This window comes from Panthera pardus, unplaced genomic scaffold (genome assembly GCF_024362965.1).
Source record: "Panthera pardus isolate Hobbes unplaced genomic scaffold, ASM2436296v1 HiC_scaffold_1, whole genome shotgun sequence".
NCBI classification, from domain to species: Eukaryota; Metazoa; Chordata; class Mammalia; order Carnivora; family Felidae; genus Panthera; species Panthera pardus.
The window spans coordinates 80,077,497-80,099,804 of record NW_026526654.1 but is presented as its reverse complement, the minus strand read 5'-3'; the positions used below and the strand labels follow the sequence as shown (position 1 = coordinate 80,099,804).

General features: G+C 43.7%; 1 protein-coding gene and 1 long non-coding RNA gene across 3 annotated transcripts in view; one reads left to right on the top strand and one right to left on the bottom strand.

The window, feature by feature from the left end:
• Positions 1 to 22,308, top strand: part of FRY (FRY microtubule binding protein) — a 441,494-nt gene that overhangs the window by 45,645 nt on the left and 373,541 nt on the right. The window lies entirely within an intron of this gene.
• On the bottom strand, positions 14,525 to 21,138 carry LOC109266070 (uncharacterized). Of its 2 annotated transcripts, XR_002079518.2 has the most exons (3): positions 20,885 to 21,138; positions 19,202 to 19,258; positions 14,525 to 14,814 (listed from the first exon to the last, which is right to left on the bottom strand). It is a non-coding gene; the product is annotated as an uncharacterized LOC109266070 (long non-coding RNA). The 2 variants fall into 2 exon arrangements; XR_002079517.2 differs by lacking the exons at positions 19,202 to 19,258; positions 20,885 to 21,138 and adding an exon at positions 15,040 to 15,678.

Here is a 22,308-nt window from a genome sequence, read left to right as displayed (position 1 = left end):
TGCTGCTCCATTCACTGCCTTGGCTGAAGACACAGGTATGGCCTTGCCGTTGGCTGAGGTCCAAAGACACGGAAAAGTGACAGTCTCCCTCCCGGTGTTGCCACAAGCCCGGGCCCTGCTGGTTCACCCAAGCTGTAGGGCCTCCTCGGGGGGTAAGAATAGATGTCCCTTCCCCCAGAGCTGCACTCTGTCCTGAAAGCTCCAGTGGCACAGCTATCTTGTCTCACTCGCACAACCTGAGAGCACCACCCTGACGGAGCCAACTGCCACCATCTGCTTTGGATCAGATTCTAGAATAAGTCACTTCATGGACAAAGACCAGTGTCCCGTCAGTGTCCAGTGCTTGGTGCAGAGGCAGTTCTACTGGCTCTGTCAGCTCCTAGCTTCCAGAGGCTTCCTCTCTCAGACACCTCTGTTCTTTTTTCCTTCTAGTCTCAATCAAGGTACTGTCACCAGACAAATGCCCTCTCCCTCTCTCTCTTTCTGTCTCTCATCTTGCTTCTTTGGCTGTGACAAATGAGAAGGGTCTTAAGAACTTTGAATCTGAAAGGGAAGTGGCTAGGGTTCAGCTTCCTTTATGCCAAGAAGGCCTCAGCTTCCAGGTAAACTAGTGGGTACCATGAGCTTACATGGAAGAAAAACCCCGCTGGAGTCCCACCTAGGGACATGAGGCTCCAGACGTTGGCAGGCAGAAGAGGGGTCGAGGTTCCTCCACCCACCTGCAGGGTCTGAGCCTAGGCCTTGGTTTTACCCAGATGTACAGTCACGTACACAATTATCTTCTCGCCTGTAAATAGAGGAGGGAATCTTCTAGTAACTGGTGCCACGGGTTTCTTCCCAGCAGGTTAACTTTTATTTCTGTCCATCTCTTTTAATTTGGAAATGTCTTATCGATGTACATTTCATAAGCAAATCCTTACAAAAAATATTTTAAGTTGTATATATATATAAAAGCTTTATAAACCTTTTCTGGGGCATGAACCATGTCATAATTGAATATAAATCTGTGTGTATGTGCATGTGTATACAGATCCCCCATTCACGTGCATCCTGTGTGTCCTGGGGCTCCGTGGGAAAGGCATGTCCCATCATGGGCTGCAGCCAAGCGAAGGTTGAAAGTTGACACTCAGGAGATACACCCCCCCACCCCCACAGCCCCCTCTGAGCCACCACCTCCGTCGCATCACCTTGGCTCCTGTGGATCCTGCCACTTCCAAATGCTCTTTTCTCTTTGAGAGAGGGAGAGAGACAGAGAGCACACGTGTGTGCCCTCAAGCCGGGGAGGGGCAGAGAGAGAAGGGGGACAGAGGATCTGAAGCAGGCTCTGTGCCGACAGCAGTGAGCCCAACGTGGGGCTCAAACTGATGAACCGTGAGATCAGAATCTGAGCTGAAGTCAGACACTTAACCTACCGGGCCACCCAGGTGCCCCTCCTGTTGCTGTTTTAAAGTGTTGTTCCTTCAATGCGGTATTTCTGCTACTCAAAGTGCATGCGTATACCAGTGCATAATGCGTGCCTGTGCTTTGGTACATCAGCCTTGCCTGAGTAAGGTTGCGGGACCAAATCTTTTGCAGATAGCCATCTGCCTACATACTAATTGAGGCAAGTCAACGTGGAAGAGAGAGCCCTTTCAAACGCTTAGGATGTTGCAGAGTGGCCATTTTAGCTACCAAATTCCTCCTGTGGGGGTTCAGTGGACACAGGAGTTCCGTGGCACCAGTGAGCAAACCATGGAATGCTTGGAAAATGGGCAGACAGTTAAGCCCCCACTAAGCACCAGGCGCTCAAGCATCTGACCCTGCTGTCAGCTGCTGCTGGCCGGCGTGCACGAATGAAAGGCTACCAGAGCCTCCCGTTAGACGCCAGCCCTCATTTCAGTGCCCAGAACATTTGGAAAACATCACTATCAGATAGGGCAATTCATTTCCTTCAGACAGGACACGGAGTTGAAAGGAGGTTAAATGAAAAGAAGCACAACAGTGCGGGCTCCCAGGCCTTCCTTTTGTGCGTACATATTAATAGACACTTCGCATAAAAGCTATGTAGCTTTGTAATGTCTTGTGATAGGGGTAGGACTTCGGGCGGGGCGAGCGTCGTTCATTCCCCATTTGCTTGTGTTTGGTTGCTCAGCGTATTTCTGGTCCAGGGATGACCGTGCGAGAATCCGATGCGATTCAACAGGTAGGAGCAGGTGAAAATGTGTCTCCTTGCGATTTGGATTTCTTGTCAAGTCCCCTCCTGGGCTCTTGAAATATAAAAGGAAGACAGTACATTTTTACATAATTTTCTAAGTTTATTTATTTGAGAGAGATAGAGTGGGGGCGGAGGGGCAGAGAGAGAGGGAGGGAGAGTGAGAATCCCAAGCAGGCTCTGCACTGTCAGCACAGAGCTGATATGGGGCTGGAACTCACAAACTGGGAGATCACGACCTGAGCTGAAACCAAGAGTCAGATGCTTAACCGACGGAGCCACCCAGGTGCCCTGGAAGATAGTACATTTTTAAAGACACTTTCCGTACTTTTGCTCAAGGAATAAAACAGAACTCGATTTAGCTGGGGGTTGAGGAGGTGCAGGCTTTACGTTTCTAATGCGTGAAAAGCACTGCTTGTTTATCTAAGACTAAATGTTGAGAGTAAAAATTCCTGTAAGAGGGGCTTAGTTTATAGGAGAAGGTGAGGCAGGAGGATGGGTGCTGTGCTCAGTCGCTAAGCTCTGTGAGACACCATTTCTGCCCGTGTAACATGTCTTACTTACAAAGCAGCTGGAAGTATGCATGAGATATACACACGAAAATGTTCTGATCCCAGCCCTCACCACTTTTTTATTGCCTTTCTATTGTCTTTTTATTGCCTACTTAACAATCTCATACAACGCGTGTAAATTGGCATAAAGCCATTCTGCCCATAACGTGCTTCTCTATGATTAGTAGCAGGGAACCGCACCATAACATCGCCTGGTACGCTGTCCAGCTCATCACTGGCTCCCTGGAGACTCCCTAGTGCCTGTCACATAGGAACGGCCTGTAAATTAGCTTTTCTAATCTTAGGCACCTATCAATTATTCACCAGCCTGGCTCCTCTTGTACATTATCTTATAGAATTCACCCTGGCAACCTTGTACCTCATTTCTAAATCTTGCTCTGAAACCGATACCTTAATATTAGGTTTCTGCAGCTTTACGTTCTTCTATATGTCAGCTGATTCTGAAAGTGTCCTTTCTTCTTCTTCTTCTTCTTCTTCTTCTTCTTCTTCTTCTTCTTCTTCCTTTACCTATAGAAAACTTTCTGTGAAGGTTAAGAAATCAAGGCTATCGCTTTCCACTTTTCAGTATCAATTATGAGATCATACTTCTGATAAGTCAGTCATTGAGCTTTTGAGAGAAAACACAGGCAAGAACTTTTGCTTTGTTTTTTATATACTACCTTGCTTGCAGTGTTAAATGAGAGAGTATAAATTGTGTTCACTGCTCTTTTCAAATAAGTGTAATTCAAAATTACCTGCATTACATTATTTCTTTTCATTGCATAAGGAGAAAATTGCATATATCAGGTTTCTAATACTTGTATATGTAAAACATAATCTGTAATATTAAGTCCATGATTGCCAGAAAAGATAACATAGAGAAATTTGTTCTTTTTATAATTTTTTTTATTTATTTATTTTTTTACTATGAACCCAAGCAAAAGAAACACAACCATGTTGAGGCGGGAGCCACATAATGTCATTAATCGGTCGTCCTAACGGGATAGCCAATTATCATCTTGAGTGCCTCACATACAAGAGCTGGTGGCTCCTGGAGAGAGTTTGCCAGCTCAGAAAAGAAACAGAGATTACAATTATAATATTAATAGTCTTAATAAGCATGTGTACACTATCTTTGGGGTGGACTGGTGCCCCTTGGTCCGTGCTGAGCCATCAGTATCGACTGAATGACTTTCACTTTGTAGTTGTGAAAATTAGACGGGAGATGATTTCTCTTGAGGAAAATAGCATTCTCAGAGAGATGTCAGAACAACACAACCAGACATGCTCCATATTTATTAACGTGTCTAAAGATGGGCCCGTGAGTGCTGCCCATCAGGGGTATGGCCGCGAAGTCACAAATCAGACCCACAGGAACTGATGCAGCCTGGGCCGGGGGACAGGAAATGAGCTACAGTAAGGAGACTTTGCACCTGAATGACCAGGTATTGCAAATGGTGATATTTTAAAGAACAATTTAGGGTTTAAGTAAATCAAGGATCCAGTGAAGGAAATTAATGATACCCCAGTTAAATACCATGGAACATTTTGCCCATAGGCTGACATTACAGCAAATACAGTATATTCTAAAGCTTCTTCGGTGCCATATTGTGATATTACAGGCCACTTTTACATTGCCCTTGGAGAGATAAGATCATATTAAACAAAATAGTTGGAAACATTTCCACTTCTGTTTTTATTGGGACTTTATTTTTTTAGAGCAGTTTTAGGTTCACAGCAAAATTGAGAAGGTACAGAGATTTCCCACCTATCCCCTGCCCTCATACATGCTTAGCTGCCCCCATTATCAAAATCCCCATTTCTACTAATTTTCATGAGCGTCCAAATCTTTCTAATTTTTGTTGAATTTTTCACGTTAAGAAATACCCATATATTTAGTAAGTGTGTTTCTTTTAACATCGGTTGTAAGCCAAGAACTGTACTAGGGCAAGGGCTATTGATCCCAGTATAGTGCTCATTACATAGAAGACCTAACATTTAGTGAATAACTTCACAGAAGATGAACAAGGCGTCCTTGAGAAACTTGGCAAACTCACAATCTAATAGTTGGGTCAGGGTGGAGGAGAAAAGCATATGAATTTTAAAATCATAGTGAAGTAAGGTGTACAGTTATAACAGATGTCAGAAAGTACCAGGAGAGTGAGTGGCAAATGAAAACATCTCCAGAAAATATAAAAATCAAGAAGAGATACCACTTTTTATTGGCGTTTGCATCCACAAAAATTCACTTCCAGGGGCACTCAGAGTTATAGCAAGTTACATTTGTAGGAAAAAAAAAATGAAAATGAAGCATGTTAAATGTGATCTTCCCAGAAATGACAATTAGAACAAAGGATTTTGCATTTTTAAGCAAGGTCTTAATACCCAATATTTTTCAAATAATGGGCACCATATCTCATCAACCAGTTACCCCTGTAATGTATGTACCTTCTTACTGTACAGATTAAGCTTCCTTATATATGAAATCATACTTACTATGATACTATTTTATGCTCAGTTCTCACCTTTATCATTATTGCTGTATTTATTACAGTTATTCAAAGGGTCAAATAATTCATGGGGTGGTAGAATTGAGTTTAAGTAATGATGTGCATCTTTAAGCAGGGTTTTGGAAATATTTAGGATTTCTTGATGGCTAGTTTGAGAAACTCACTTAGAGAGTACTGTATTTTATTTTTCCCACTCATTCTCATCTTTAACTGTTCTAGAGCAGGCATACAAATTAGGACCCCAGTATCAATCTCTCAGTATTTGGAGACAAATCCTCTCTATTGGTAGAGGTGGGGGGTGGGGGGGCTTCTTATCTACAACAACTCTTTTACCTTGAGCTCCAACAAAATGTGTAACCCAACCAATGCGACTTCTCATGCCAGTTTTATTATTTATGCTTTATTTGCAACAGCATCACTTCCCAGTGTTTTACTGGCTTAAAAAAAAAAGAAAACTTTTATGTTTTATTTATTCTTGAGAGAGAGAGAGAGAGAGAGAGAGAGAATGAGAATGAGTGGGGGAGGAGCAGAGCAAGAGAGGGACACAGAATCCGAAGCGGGCTCCAGGCTCCGAGCTGTCAGCACAGAGCCTGACGCGGGGCTCGAACTCACAGACCGTGAGATCATGACCTGAGCTGAAGTCCGATGCCCAACCGACTGAGCCACCCAGGCGCCCCTGTGTTTTGCTGGCTTTGTTACAAATATCTCATATCTTCATTGAAACAGGCCTGGGTCTGAGCCGGATCCCAGCTTACTGACCGTAGCGTTTCACAGTTTATATCTCAAAACCCCAGTGCCCCCTTCTGTAAAATGCAAATAATAAGATTTTGTGGGTAATAAAGGAATGAACTGATCCTCACGATGCACAGCGTGGTGCCTTGCACGTTCGTAAATGTTGGCAACGGGCCTTGCACAGACAAGTCCCTGAAGCCACATAGTGCATGGCCTCCATGGCTCTCTGTGGCCGCCCTGGTTCCTTGTTGTTGCTATAGTTACATCTGTGGGGAAGAGTTTTCTGAGTTCAAAATACTAGGCTCACCTATAGACTTAGACTGTGACCTTGTTTTAAGTTGGAACTTTAATAGAAAACTAGAAGGACAAATGTGAGGGACGTTGAGGAGTGGGAGAGCCCTCTCTGAAATATTCTCAAAGATTGGGTTCTTAAAAGACGGGCTAGAGGAAGGGGTGTTCAAGTCAGGGAGAGTGGTTCACGCTCACTCAAGTAAAGGTTTAAATGGGGTTTCGTGCCAAGCTTGAAGAAAAAGTGCCTTTGTGTAATTTTGACTGGAGGAACATCAGAAGGTAACCAGCCTCGTAGAATGACAAGCGACAGGCTTGTTGTGAGGGGAGCCTGGGACCTTCCCTTCAGAACGTGTCTTCATTCAGAAGAAGGCACACATCTGAAATGACTGTCAACTGGACAAGCCCCCCAGCCGCCACCCCACCCCAGGCTCCTGGTCCTTGACCACAGCCCCCTGTAGACCCTAAATGCCCCAATGTGGGACTCTGACTGTTGTGGTAAGAGCAGTGCCCCAGGCACAGGAGGAAGCGGGGCTGTCTGGGTTTACTCAACAGCCCTGGGAGTAAGAACTTTTTTCCCATCCTCAAAACAGGACTCCACCCTCAGAATAAAGCAGACTTCATAGCTGCCTAACTAAGTAGCCCCATGGGGTTTCTGGGAGCTAAAAACCACAGCAGAGCTTTTCTCCTGACTGGGCAAGTCTCTGAGACAAGAAAAAGCGATCAATTTAGACCACAAGCTTTGACCTTGTGAATAGAAGGAGAATGGTATAAATAAAGAAACATAAAGTGGAGGAAACTCATAACGAGCAGAAAAATTATAGGCTTTAACCCACTGACGCCTATGACCAGAAATTATTTTTTTTTTAGTACCTTAAAAACAAATACTGGAGAGTTTAAATCTTTACCCTGGCTATCATTACTTTTATTTGTTTTATGTGTAATGCAGATGATTAGGAACTGGTAAACAACGTATACTATTTTGACGTCTTGCCCATTTATGGCTTGCTTCGTACAGACAGTACAGACGGTAGGATAGGTCCTGCATCCCCTACTCGGAATGTACCGGTTTCCTAAGGCTGATGCAACAAATTGCCACAAATTTAGTGGCTTATGGCGACACAGCTCTATTGTCTTCCGTGTCTGGAGATCAGAAGTCTAAAATGGGTCGGCATGGCTGCATTCCTTCTGGAGAATCTAGAAGAAAATCCTTTCTTTGCCTTTTCCGGCTGCTAGAGGCTGCATTTCTTGGCTCACGGCCCTGCACACTCTGACCTCTGCTTCCATGGTCACATCTCCCTCTCAGACTCCAATCTCCCTGTCTCCTTCTTCTAGGGACTCTTGTGATTGTACTTAGGGCCCACCCGGAAAGTTCAAGATATTCTCTCCATCTCAAGACCTTTGCCTTAATCCCATCTGCAGAGTCCCTTTTGCCACACAACATAACATAATCACACGGGTTCCTGGGGTCAGGATACAGGCGTCTCTGAGGGGCCATTATTCAGCTCACCACCCCGAGGCTTTGGAGCGTGTCGGACCAACAACCTAGATGGAAATCCGCCAGTGGAGAGAATGGCAAAACGTTACAGGTGGAAGTGGTCACGTGAGGCCAGTTCCTGTGCAGAATTTTATGGTTCAGTACATTTATATGTGAAAGATGACAGTGCAGTCAAGGAGTAGGTTCAGAAAGACGCAATTTCTCCCTGAACATTCTGTCTCTATTTTAGCATGTGGTCCAGACCCTCTTTCCCATCATTCGGCAGCGTTTGCTCGGTTAGCGAGGCTAAGTGAGGGTCCCCTGCCCGGGGGGGACCTCCAGGCACTCCAGACAGACCACTTCCCAGTCAGCTCATTTCCTCTCCGTGCTGCCGCGTGTCTTCACCTTGTACTTAGCATATAAATTGGTTGTCAGCGCAGTGACATGAACGCGCGCGGGTGAGAGCACATCCTTTTCAAGTACAGCGATGTTTCTCGGGCTTCCTGCTGTGGCTCGTGGTCGATGGTGTCGGGAGCCGCAGGGAGGAAGTTCACGGGAGACAGCTGCCCGCCCAGGAGTCGGGGCCGAGCCAGCAGTGGCGCCCTCGCTGCGGAGAAGGTCGTCGGGGAGTCGATGGGTGACAGTCCTGCTTACTGACAGTGCCTGCTGGAGCCGCCTGCAGAGAAGAGGCTGGAATCCGACTCCTGGGGCAGATTTCCCGCATTGAGGCAGACGGCAGGACTCACCTTCGAAGCTTTGCCCGCTGGGGTGTGCGGCCCAGGGCTTAACGAGTGGGGGCCCCTGCCGTCCTTGGAAACTGGAAGGTTGGGAATTGCTTAATGATGCTCAGCGCGGATGCCACCCACAGCTCCTTAGCGGCTGCTGGGGGCTCACGTGATGGAAGTGCGTGATGCGGGGCCAGAACCCCAAGACCGACAGCTTCCACCCCTGCACAAGCACGTGAGCAGTGGAGAGAACTGAGCCGCCCAAGGCCTCCTCTCTCCGTGGATGGAGAGAAAACAACTCGCGTGCCATGCCACATGCTCCACGAAGGGGATTTGTTGATGGCTAGTTAAAGTGCATGTTTAGTGTTTACTAATGCGCCAGACACTGCTACTGGCCCTCTACGCGACTTGCATCACGTAATCCTTGGAATTAGTTTTTGAAAGCGCACCTCTTACTGTATACACAATGAGTCCAAAGTGATGAAGCCACTTGCCCAAGGCCATACGGCTAATGAGTGGTGAAGTTTCCACCAAACCCAGGCTCTGTCCCCCGCTGCGCCCCATGGAGATGAAACGTGGAATGCTCTGGTGGGAAGCTCTTTTTGTTTTTTAATGTTTATTTGTTTATTTTCAGAGAAAGAGAGAGTGTGAGCATGTGAGCGGTGGAGGGGCAGGGGTGGGGGGGAGAGACAGAGAGAGACAGAGAGGGAGGGAGGGAGGGAGGGAGGGAGAGGAAATCCCAACCAGGCTCTGCGCTGTCAGGGCACGGCCCGATGGGGGGCTAGATCCCATGAACTGTAAGATCATGACCTGAGCTGAGAACCAAGAGTCTGGACACCTAACCAACCGAGCCACGCAGGCACCCCCTGAGATCTTTATGAAAACTTGACCGATAATGCAAACACTTACGAGGGTTCTCCGTACGTGAATTCATTCAATCCTCAGAAAAGCCTTAAATGACGTCCTCTTGTCAATGAAGGAAGGCAAGCCAGGGAGAGGCTCATTATCTGGCCCAAATGCCTGCACATAGGAAGTAGCACAACTGGGAACAGAAGCGAGGTAGCCTGCTTCTGTTACTCTAAAACAGAAACTATGTTGCCACTGAAACACAAAGATGACGCCCAGTTTATAGATGTTGGAACCAAATGATGGAACTTATTAACACTGTGGAAGGCACCGTAATTGGTACAACACGGAAACGAGTCCAAGAAAGATAAAGTCTCTTTCCTTTCCCCGGGGGCTTGCAGCCCGAGATAGATGGCTTGGATGCAGCCAGTTATAAACTCAGATGACTCTGGGAACTCAGAAGGCAGTGTGACGAGAGAAAAAAAGGGGCTCTGGGTTCTGCCCTGCATTTTTTTTTTTTAACGTTTATTTATTTTTGAGACAGAGAGGGACAGAGCATGAATAGGGGAGGGGCAGAGAGAGAGAGGAGACACAGAATCCAAAACAGGCTCCAGGCTCTGAGCTGTCAGCACAGAGCCCGACGCGGGGCTCGAACTCACGGACCTCGAGATCATGACCTGAGCTGAAGTCGGACGCTTAACGGCCTGAGCCACCCAGGCGCCCCAGCCCTGCCTTTTAAAGAGAGGATGATGCCACACAACACCTCACAGCCTCTCCTCTTCTCACTGCATTTGTTACCTGTGTCTGTAATAGTATCTCCGTGTTCAGAGATACTGTTGGTTGGTTACACCACTTCCTGCAGGAAAGGAAAGTCTCAGGAAATGTTGACAGTCATGAGGGTGCGGGCTCAAACTGTAAATGAAGCAAATAATGAGGAATTGGGAAAATAACCCTAATCTCGGTTCCACTGGTGTTTTAAAATCTTAATATTCTGGTTTGGCAAATTAGTTGGCATCGGGAGGGAAGTGCCTTAGGCCCAGGGATCCATGAATAACAATGCAGAGAGGCAGACAGGACCGTGACAAGACTGATCAGAGGCACTGGACCAGAGGGCAGTGAAATGAAGGATGTGAAATAAATTTGGATGGACAATAAGAGTAAGTTCCTTAGAGGCCTTTAACAAAGAGAGTAAGAAATCATTATTAAGTAAGAAAGTTAATTTGGGGCGCCTGGTTGGCTCAGTCGGTTGAGTGTCTGACTTTGGCTCAGGTCATGATGTCGCTGTCCGTGAGTTCGAGCCCCGCGTCAGGCTCTGTGCTAACAGCTCAGAGCTTGAAGCCTGCTTCAGATTCTGTGTCTCCCTCTCTCTTTCTCTCTGCTCTGTCTCTCTTTCTCTCTCTCTCTCTCTCTCTCTCTGTGTCTCAGAAATAAATAAACATTAAAAAAAATTAAAGAAAATTAATTTAATATGATAAAGATTCTCTGCAACCCTGACTCTGGGGTTTATGTGTTTTTTTTTGTTTTTTTTTGGGGGGGGGGTTATGTTTTTGTTTAGGAGAGTCCCATACTTCGTGAAATCCTATAATGAACAGATTATGGTGAGGTTTGATTGTAGTCTTAACTTATGATGACCAGACTCATGACTTGTCCTGAAAGGTATTCATCTCAGGGAAGAGAGATTTTTGTTTCCTACTGATGCTACAGCAAAGAAACCCACCAACTTTGTGGCCCCAAACAACACAAATTTATTTTCGTACAGTTATCTGGATCAGAAGTCCAACGTGGATCTCACTGAGCTAGGATCAAGGATATAATTCCTTTCTGGAAACTCTAGGGAAGAATCTGTTTCCCTGCCCCCTCCACCCCCTAGGTGCTGCTAGCTGTCCTTGGCTTATGGCTCCTTCCTCCATCTTCAAAGCCAACCTGAGTCCTTCTTATGCTATCATGTCTCTTGTTCTCTCTTTCGCAGTCACATCTTCTCTTTCCTTTGTCCTTTGAGATCTGGATTCTGAGAGTCTTGAGATTATGCCGTTCGCTTCCAAGTTCATGTTACCAGTGGTGTGGCTGCACTTGTGCCAGAGAGCTGTGAGTGAGGATTTAGTGATAAAGATGAAGGGGCAGGGTTGCCAGCCAGTAGCCAGGAGATGGAAGCCGAGGCACATGTGAGCAATATAGAAAGAAGAAGGAGAAACTGCTTGGAGCACCGAAAGTATGCCCTGGTGAATCTGAATTTTCTATGTTAGCAAAAAACTGTGCTTGTCAAATAAATGAAGTTTAAATGCTTCAAGAAAACAGGCATTGTATCATCCAGAGGAAGAAATTCATAATGAAAATGACAAAGAGGTTGAATAGATATCTATTAACTAGATAGTTTTGGTACAATAGTATTGCAAAGACTTTTCGGAAACATAGGAATTCCATTTGACTTATAGAAGTTATAATTCCCGAGTTTATTTCGCATCTCTCTATTGCACGCCACAATTCTGTGAGAATATAAAAAACTGACCTGTGTCAAACAGAAACATGATTCTGGCAGCAAAACGGGTTTCCATAAAAATCAAGCAAAGTGCACCAAAAAAAAAAAGAGGTAGGCATATTTTATTACATTTATTTTTGTTCATTTCCGCATTTTGTCCTGACTTATTTTAAAACCCTGGTCACATGGGGCCAGAATTTATATTTATTGTTAAATAAACATATCCATTAGACTTGGATCCATATAAGGAAAATAATGCTAATCTTGTTTCCAGTAGCATTTTAAAATTTTAATATTCTGGATTGGGTTAGTGGCCTCAGGGTGTTTTTTTTCAGGCTGCTGAAAATATATGGCCAGCTCTTCGCTTTTTTTCACTTTCTGTCTCCCATCAAGGTTGAAAGAGTGCCTTTCCTTGTAGGACATTATTCTTAACCCTCCTCTGTTGTTTAACTCCTTCCTTGCCTTTATGCCTCAACCAGATGTTAATCTCATACTTCCTCAAGTAAGAACTCCTTGAGGCTCAGCGGATGGAGAAATGAAGCAGAATTTCACCCTTGCGGTAAATTATTGGCCTAATTTTTATACGACGTGTCTTTTAAAACTCCATAACTGCCTTTGATATCTCAGCAAGCAGTATCAAAGGCCCATGGTTATATGCTCTTCGATATAAAGTATTGCCGATGCTGTAGTCTTGCACATTTCCTTTATTTCCACCTCCGTCATCAAGTGCTGTAATGTTAAAAATCTGCAGAAAGATGACTGTGGTGTGGTTAGTAGTTGAAGAATGCACGTGTGCTGTGAACCTCCAAGACCTGAAACCAACTGTTTGAGCTGTAATTATTACCAACAGGTTTTAACTCATGTGCCGGTCTGCCGTGATTAAAGTACCATGCTGAGAAATCAGAGCCTGTGATCAATTAATAATGTCCAGGTGGTACAGAATTTGGGAGTAAAAATATATATGCCACATATTGCCCATCCTTGCTGAATCTAGATAAAGTCAATATAGTGTTTCTCCCTTCCTTCCTTCCTTCCTCCCTTCCTTCCTTCCTTCCTTCCTTCCTTCCTTCCTTCCTTCCTTCCTTCCTTTGGCAGAATGTCCTAGCAGAGTAAACTTGGGCTTTGGAATCAGATCTATCTGGATCCAAATCTCACTGTACCTTTATCTAGTTGTATGACCTTGGGAAAGATAGTTAACGCTTCTGCAGTCTATGAAATAGGTATAAAAATACCTGCATTACATGGTGGCTGGAATAATTTATCAGAATAATAATGTGCAAGCACCTGAGTCCTAGTAGAGTCTTCATAAATGATAGTTCTCATGGCTATTCCATAGTTCCTGTTTTACCTTCATTTACCTACCTACTGTTCTTCCAGAACAAAGTTTTCATCAGGCCGTGTGCCTCTAGAGATAGAGGTACCAAGCTAAGCCAGTCCCATTATATTCCTCCCAGGCCACAGTCGTTGATTCAGGGATAAGTTCATGACTCAAATCAGCCGCAACCAAGTCCTTCCTTGGGGGATTTGTGAACTTAAGAGGGGTGGGGGGGAGACATCTCTCCTCTCTGTTGCCCTGTGCTGCCAGAGCTGCAGGGCCTTCTCCATGTGCCTGTCTGCACTAGAGAGAATGAAGCCATCTTGCAGGATCTGAATGTCTGGTTCCTGTGACCACGGTTACTGGAGCAGGCCTGGCTCCTCTCTTCCCAAAGCTTGGGTGTTTTGTCATTTTGTCCTGTGATTAACTCAGCTCTGTCCCCCTCCCGCTCCATTCCTGACAGCTCTTTAACTTAAAACTAGGTCCAGACTCAAATCAGTTCTGACTAATATGTAATTATTATGCCTGTTTTTAAGAAGTTTGATTTCTGTAGATCTATCACTTAATTCTATCACTGCTTCTCTCTTGACATTTTTCCTGTTTTCTCAGTACAAGGAAGCCTCAAAATCCAAATGAAGTGGTCTTCAAAGGCTTTGCTTTTAAGCATGAATATTTACTGATGATTACATATTGGCAAAATTTGTTTCTTGCAGGGACATAAGCAGGTAAAATTTATTTCCTAAAATAGGCATTACTGAGTGGCCTGTTAGAAGAAGTTGATACCATATGGTGCAAATAAAACCACAATAATTATTCTAGAACCACCCCACAGGCTGTGCTGTGACCATGCACTGGTCACACGCAGAGGGGATCTGGGAGCCATGGGGGACCTCAGCCAAATGCATCCTCCTGGAGGAAACTGGACACAAAAGGCACATCATTCTGAGCCCACAGTATTTGATCTGTCACCTCACCCCTCCCACTTCTGAGTCTAAGCATGGCTGATCTTCCAGAAATGTTTGCTCAATTGGTCTGAACCACCAATAAAGAGAAGATAGCCCCTTCAGTGAATGCATCTTTCCCCTGAATCTCACCCAACAAGCATCCCTCCCTATCTTCAGGCTTTTTCTGTCCCAAATCACCTTCCTTTCCACATTCAAAAATGTTCCTCTCAGCTCTTTTAAGAAATTTCACTTAACCTTGGTTTTCATTCCAAATTAAGGAAAATGATTTTTCCGTAAGTTATGTAGAAAAATGAGATTCATTGCTTTCAACTTATTACTCTCTCTCACACACACAAATGACCCTTGCCCTTAAGAGATTCCATTTATTATTTTAGAAACTCATGCCCATGAAATGGTTGGAAAGTCACACATGCACAGACTCTCATAATTAAGAGCACTGAAGAAGAGGTAGCCAAGAAGAGTCATTTTTATTTTTCACATTTCCTCCTCACAGCACGAAGCATGGATAGAACAAACATTTGCTCTCATTTGCACTTTAACTACATGCCTGTGTAATCCTTAAAGTCCGTTACTTAAAGTCCTTAAAGTCAGCTTTTTGCTGATTTTTAGTTGTTTCCTCTTGGCTGTTTTTCACGTCTTCTTCTTTATCAACGCTTCATGAACCAAATTTGCATTATGTGTTTCTAATTGTCTCTTGGCTCCTCGATGTACATTAAATACTTAGTTGATACTTGATCACTGAATAGGGAATAACAGAGAAAGTAATGTCTTTCAGACACTGATAGTCTAGTGGGAAACACAGGATAAACTCAAAGAGGTCTATAATTTTCCAAAGAGCATTCACATGAATAATTTAACCAGCCTCCACTTTAAAGCAGAACTAGACTACATTAGGCGGTGTGACTGGAATTGCTGTGCCCCAGAGCATGTGGAGGAAGAGAATTGTACTGGCCCAGTACTCACGTAGATTGCTCTGATCAGTCATATGCTGTGGTTAATACAGGATCTCAGAATGTTAGAGCTGTAAGCTTCTTTAATCCAAGCCCTGCATTTTGCAGATGAGAAGACTGAGGTACAGAGACCTTCCCAGGATCACACACTTAACTACCGGAGAGCCGTGCCTCACGTCCTCCAACTCCTGATTGCTAGTTTTTCGAACAAGCAGGGTAAAATGAAATAAATCCATCAGGGATCTTTTTACAGAGTTCATCTTCATTTTTTTTTTTTATTTTTAATGAAATGTTAGTTGAGAAAGAGGGTGCAAGGAGGGGGGGCAGAGAGAGAGAGAGAGAGGGAGAGCGAGAATCCCAAGCAGGCTCTGTGCTGTTAGGGCAGAGCCCAAGCTCCGTCTCACAAAACGCAAGATCACGACCTGAGCTAAAATTAAGAGTTGGATGCCTAACCGACTGAGCCACCCAGGGGCCCCGGAAGTATTACTATTTTTGTCGTTGGGATCTTGTCTTCCTTCAAGGCCTCTGTTAGAAATATCAGTTATGTGGGATTTCTAGTGTTAGAGAATACCATTAGAGGAAACGCAGGATACACCCGATTTTATTCCATACTTCCTTACCCACTGATGTGACTTGAAAGCATTATAGAAAGTTAAAGGCTGCTTTTGGAGTAAGCTTTCCAAAGAAGTGTGATTAAAAAAAAAAAAAAAAAAAAAAAAAAAAAACGGCTCCCTATCCACAGCCGCGAAGAGTAACTTCGGAAAATGTTCTAATTAATGTCTTCGCCAGGCGTCCCATTTTTACAATTATTTCCTACAAGAAGAGCTCTATTAAATAACTTTTACTTTTCCATCTCCAACTGAATTTTCGTCTCTTTCTTATGTTCCTGCTCAAATTTGGTGGCTCTGTGTGAATATCGATTATGGTAAAAGGAGATTTTGTTCCTGTCTCTCACCGCTGAAAAAGGGGGTATAGATGTCATAGCTGCTGTTAGCAGAGGACTAGACTGGGCACCTGGGAATATAGCTGCAGGGTGGAGATTTCAATGGTCACACAAACAGTAACAGCTCGAGACCGGACTCTCTCAGAGCCAAGTACCTTGGGAAGCCTGAATGTCTTCTTGTCTTTCATTCCGTGCCTAAATACTTTTCAAGTTTCAAGTTTACGTGACAGTTTCAAGTGTACATGATTCCATGTATGTACATGTAGTGATATGATCACTGTGATAAATTTAGTTAACATCCATCACTACATACAGTTAACATGATTTTTTTTCTTGTAATGAGAACCTTTCAGGTTTGCCCTCTTAGCACCTTCCAAACACACAATCTAAATTTGCTCCCCAGGACTAATTTTTTTTTTTAATTTTTTTTAACATTTATTTATTTTTGAGACAGAGAGAGACAGAGCATGAACGGGGGAGGGTCAGAGAGAAGGAGACACAGAATCCGAAACAGGCTCCAGGCTCTGAGCTGTCAGCACAGAGCCCGACGCGGGGCTCGAACCCATGGACCGTGAGATCATGACCTGAGCCGAAGTCGGACGCTTAACCGACTGAGCCACCCAGGCGCCCCTCCCCAGGATTAATTTTATCACTAGAAGTGTGTACTTTTTGACCCCCTTCACCCATTTCATCCTGCATATCTCCTTGTGATCAGAGGACAGAAAGACAGCTACCAATAGCAACTCAATTTAGGGGCTCCACAAATGGAAATTTCACGGGCTTCAAATGTGGAGATTGTCCTATACTTGAAGACAATCTCTAAGTAGAAATAGAAAAAGTAATAATTTTGGGCTGGGGGTGCCTGGGTGGCTCAGTCGGTTGAGCGTCCGACTTCAGCTCAGGTCATGATCTCGCAGTTTGTGGGTTCGGGCCCCCGCGTCGGGCTCTGGGCTGACAGCTCAGAGCCTGGAGCCTGCTTCCGATTCTGTGTCTCCCTCTCTCTCTGCCCCTCCCCTGCTTGCACTCTCTCTATGTCTCTCAAAAACAAGTGAACATTAAAAAACTCATAAAAAAAGAATTTTGGGGTGGGACACACAGGACCCTTTTCCATCACTGCAATTCATGTACAAGTCTACACAAAGCTGACACTGTTTTTCTATAGTAAAATGGGGACAATGTATCATTTGAATCATTGAAACCCAGAATAATCACCAAAGTTTATTTTCACCAATGATTTCAAAGTTCTTTTCAGAAAAATGTTTTCTACCAAGGGCAGATGTTAATTGATTTTAATTCTACCTCTTGTTCTGCATTGAATACCCTTGGTTTCGCATAAAGTATGATAATGTAGGGAGGAACGAGAAAGGCAATGGATATCGCTGAAGCCAGTTTTCAATGTATTCAACATGTGTTCATAAGGGTGGAAACGTTTAGGGACCTGTTTAGGTCATTTAGTTATAGAAATAACAAAAGATACGAGCTACAAATAGTGAAAAGATGCTTCATATAATTTGGAGAGATATTAAGTTTATAAAGTACTGTAGGATATTCACAGCATTGGACTCAAACTTCAGTTGCTTTGTTTTGGTGCAGACACCCTTCTCCATTTGACCTAGTGATGTTGCCTAACACCCTGGTCACTATTCTCTCCACATCGTACTGAGACACCTGGTGGTAGCTAACTATGTTGACCTACTCCCTTTTTTTCGCTTGTTCTCTGGACACCATACTCTCCTGATTTTCTCATACTTCACTGGCTATTGTTTTTCCATCTTCTTTCCTGGCTCTCCCTCCCTCGCTCGACCACTAATGTAGACTGCCCCAAGACGCTGGGTCTTGAGCACCCTGTTCTTTCCTATCTACGCTCTCTGAGGTCATCTCCAATCCCATGTACTGGTAATACCCAAACTATGTCTCTGGTCTTCACATCTCCCGAAAGATTTAACTCCTATTCTCAGTGCCTTCATTAGGTAGTCTGGGAGGCACTGCAGACTTAATATGGCTGAAATAAAAATTGATTTTCTATCATATACTTGCTCCTGCCCCTCTTTTCCCTTCTCGGTAGAAAACACCACCGTCCAACATCAAGACAAATATTCTAGGGCTTGTCTTTGATCATTTTCTTACCTTCACCTTCCACATTCAGTCTGTACTGTCGCCCTTGCCTCTAAAGCAGACCCAAACCATCCATTCCTTCTCATTTTCATCAACACCCTATCCAAACCACCAGTGTCTCTGACCCTCACCTCTTGCGCCTACCTCCCAACTGTCTCCCCACTCCCACTCACGTCTCCCTTCAACAGCCACAGTGAACTTTTAAAATCATGAATAATAGGGGCGCCTGGGTGGCTCAGTCAGTTAAGTGTCTGACTTCGGCCCAGGTCATGGTCTCACTGCTTGTGAGTTTGAGCCCCGCGTCAGGCTCTATGCTGACAGCTCGGAGCCTGCAGCCTGCTTCGGATTCTGTCTCCATCTCTCTGCCCCTCTCCAGCTTGTGCTCTGTCTCTTTCTCTCTCGAATATAAATAAACATTAAAACAAATTTTTAATCGTGAATAATATTTGTGACACCTTCCTTCCCACAGTTGTAATCCCCAATGGCATCCCATCTGGCCTGCAGTGAAACCCAGGCTGTGCCCTGGTTTACCAAGCCCCCACCCCATCTGGGCTGTGCCTGGTTCTCCAACATCATTTTATAGCTCTCTTCCTTCTTTTATATCCCAACTTTGCTGGCTTACTTTTTATTTCTCTAACACTGTAGATATGTGCGTTCCATAGAGCCTTTGCAGATGCTGTTTCTGGGCGGAAAGCTCTTACCTCCGAGTGGCTGGATCCTTCTTAATATTCATATCTCAGCCTAATTCACCTCCCATGATAGCAATCTAAAGTAGTCACTGTCACATTCCTCTCCTTCAGTTCTCTCCTATGTATTCGTTACTCTTTGACATCTTCTTTATTAAATTTTACTCTTTAATTTGTGTGTGGGCACACACACAACTGTACCATAAGCTCTGAGAGCAAGAGCCTTGGTGGTATAACTTCCGTGCTTGGAACAGTGCACATAATAGGTGCTCAAAAAACATATTCCAAACAAATGAATGAGTGAATTTAACCTTTAGGACAATCTGCTATGTGGAGAATTGGTGACATTTTCTGTTTTATTTCATAGTGCGAACTTGGCTGATCTAACTAAATTCCTAAGGACTAATCAAAAAAGTAAAATAAAAACTTACCATCATTTGGCCAGTTCAGTTACCCGGAACCTCTTCCTTCTGCATTTGTGATTAAGGCTGCCACAAAGAAGAAACATATTGGCACTGTAAATCTGATAGATTTCTAGTTAGATGCATGGAGGAAGGTAATGTGACTTAGAGATGAGATCTTTATGACCTATGACCTCTGGATTCTCATTCATTTGAGGAAATGCTAGCCATAAACTTCAGGCAGTTTGGCAGAAATGGAAAGCTCATAATACTGAGAACTCCTCTAGGGATGTTTCATTTATTCCCCCAGTTTCCCCTTCCTTTTTGCTGATACGAGATGAAATGAAAAGTACAGCAGGCATGATTCTGGAACAGTCTCAATCAGAATTTACCACATCACACGTTCTCACCTGCGTGGCTAGAGCTCCTGTCTGAACTTAAGTTTGTCTGACCCTCAGCTAAGCCACACCCTTTCTAAGGAGGTTTCTAAGGCAAAGCCCATTGACCCGTTTAGAGATCCAAGGGTAAGGAACTTCATATTTATTTGTCATTTAGACACTATTTATGGCATTCTAAGCACATGACCCCCTTAAGACTGTAATTACAGTTTTTGCATGAAAAGAATATAGAACACTTCTTGTTTGATTTATCCTTTTGGGACTTAGTATTCAAAGTATTGAAAATCCTTTTATTTCATATTGAAAATAGTTTTACACGGCCTGCAGCCAGTTCCCCATTCTCCCCTTCTCGTTTCACAATTGCAGAGTGCTACTCGGGTAGTTTCCCTCTGTTTTGAGCCCCACCCTTCTGTTGCTAAGCAGCTGAACTAGATTGCATAAATTGTCAATTACTCAGCTATGACAATGAAAAAGACTGGGGGGCAGTAGCCAGAAATGAGGACAGCTACTTCTATCACTTGGGATTTAGGATTCGGTGAGGAAGAGAGTCAAAAGGCAGTAGGTGAAGTGAGCATAAATAAAAGTTTGATTTATAGTTACCAACTGGGAGAATTGGGGAATAGGACAAAACACCCCTCCCTTGCCCTCATTTTCTTTGCATATATTTTCAGAAAGACTTGAGCAAGCACATTTTCCTTTAAGAACTTTTATTCATTGAAATGAGTTTTTCTTCCATTATAAAAGTAATTTCCTATGATGACTGGAAGAAAAAAGGAAATTAGAGAAGGGAAAACTGACACGATTTCACTACTTTAATATAAACCGTGTAACCCTTCGTATATATTTCCTTCAGAGATTTGTAGTCATTGTATTAGAGTAGATTGGTTTTGTTTGTGTATTTGTTTGCTTAGGCCTAGTTATAATTCACATACTCTTATGCTTAGCTTTAGAATATTTATTGAGTAGCAGTTATTAATTTATTTTAACACTTCTTGGTTAGGTTGACTCCAAAATCTGAAATTAGTTCTAAATCTGTACGTCTTAAAAGAGCATATTTGCCTTTCTGACCCCCCCCCCCCCCAACACACACACACACAAAAAGAGTCTCAAGTATCTTTGGTGGTAAATCTTCACCCATCTCATTTATGCAACTTCTTTTTAATAAAGCAGGTTTCATATGGCAGGTATGCACCGGACATTCAGCTCTCCCTCAGATCACCTCACGTCTGTGGCTTCCTGTGGAAATGTTCCACAAAACGACCATTGAATAGAATCGCAAAGATTTCCTTTTGGAGCCCTTGCAGACTCCACTTACCTGTGTGACTCTAATAAGTGCAATGACGCCTCTGGCTCCCCAAAGACAAGTAAACCTTGTGTGTGGGCATAATTAGCACACAGTCAGGTTGTAAGATCCAGGTATTTGGTTTTCTTAGACGAGGCATTCCCCAGCAGACACATTAGTGGTTTCCCAAAGAGCTCCTTTGCAAATAGCTATCGAAACAGCAAATAATGAACTCAAAAAGGCGTGCAGTGAATAGGACACCAGAGGGTGCTAGAGGGATGTTACAATATGCCTCGGCTTTCCCTTGGCTCTGCCGGTCAAAAATGAAATAAAGCTTTTTACATAATGCACTCCCTTGTCTTGAACACATATATTGGAAGATATACAGCATAGCTCTGTGATGAGAGTCAAACATTTGTTGCTATGTATCCTTCTCATCAGTGTTTTTTCAAAAGCGGGTCTCTTCTTCCCATGCTGAATTTAAGAAAATAATTTTTAAGTCTCTGCTTAGCTGTGCTTTTTTAAGGAAGGCACATTCTTATTCTTCCAAGGTTGCATCTCTTTGACCTCTCCCAAGAGACAGTCCCATGTGTTAAAATGGTGAGCAGTTCTCATCTGCTAGATATTAAAGAAATGAATTATTTCCAAACCTGCTTTTAGAATCACAGAGCATGGTGATTCGATCAGCGTGTGCCTCCTGTTGAATTTAAAATGAAACGTGTGCATACATGAGCATAAAGTAGCAGTGCCGAAGAAACATAGGAATGGGTAGTGAGAAAATCATACTGGCATTTATTCGTAAACAGATCGTTTAACCAGAAGGTTTTTATTTTGCAGTGTTAAGCTTTTGAAAATCTATTTTCAGGGGCACCTGGGTGGCTCAGTTGGTTAAGCTTTGGACTCTTGGTTTCATCTCAGGTCATGATCTCACAGTGTGTGAGTTCAAGCCCCGCATGGGTCTCTGTGCTGACAGTATGGAGCCTGCTTGGGATTCTCTCTCTCTCTCTCTCTCTCTCTCTCTCTCTCTCTCTCACCCCACCTCTTTCTCTGCCCTTCCCCTGCTCATTCCCTCTCTCTCTCAAAATAAACTTAAGAATTAAGAACAAATAAAAACCTATGTATTTTTGTTCAACATAATTTATCTTAAAAGTATGGTTTTAGTGCCTAACATTTGTGTGTCAGTGTGTCTAGAATTGTCCTTGAAGCCATCCCCACTCTCCATGACCTGGCAGTTTACTTGAAGAAACAAGAGATTTTCTCTTCAAGAAGTTGTCATGTGAGAAAAATAATCCACGACCAATAATACGTACCAAACACACACCATTTTGCAAATGTGTGTCAGAGAAAATACCATGGGTTTAAAGGAGGTGATACCACAGGACTGGAGGGTTGGGGGAACTGGCTGGGCTAGGAGGTTGCAGGATTGGGTGGCAGAGACCGGGCAGAGCAGAGTCACA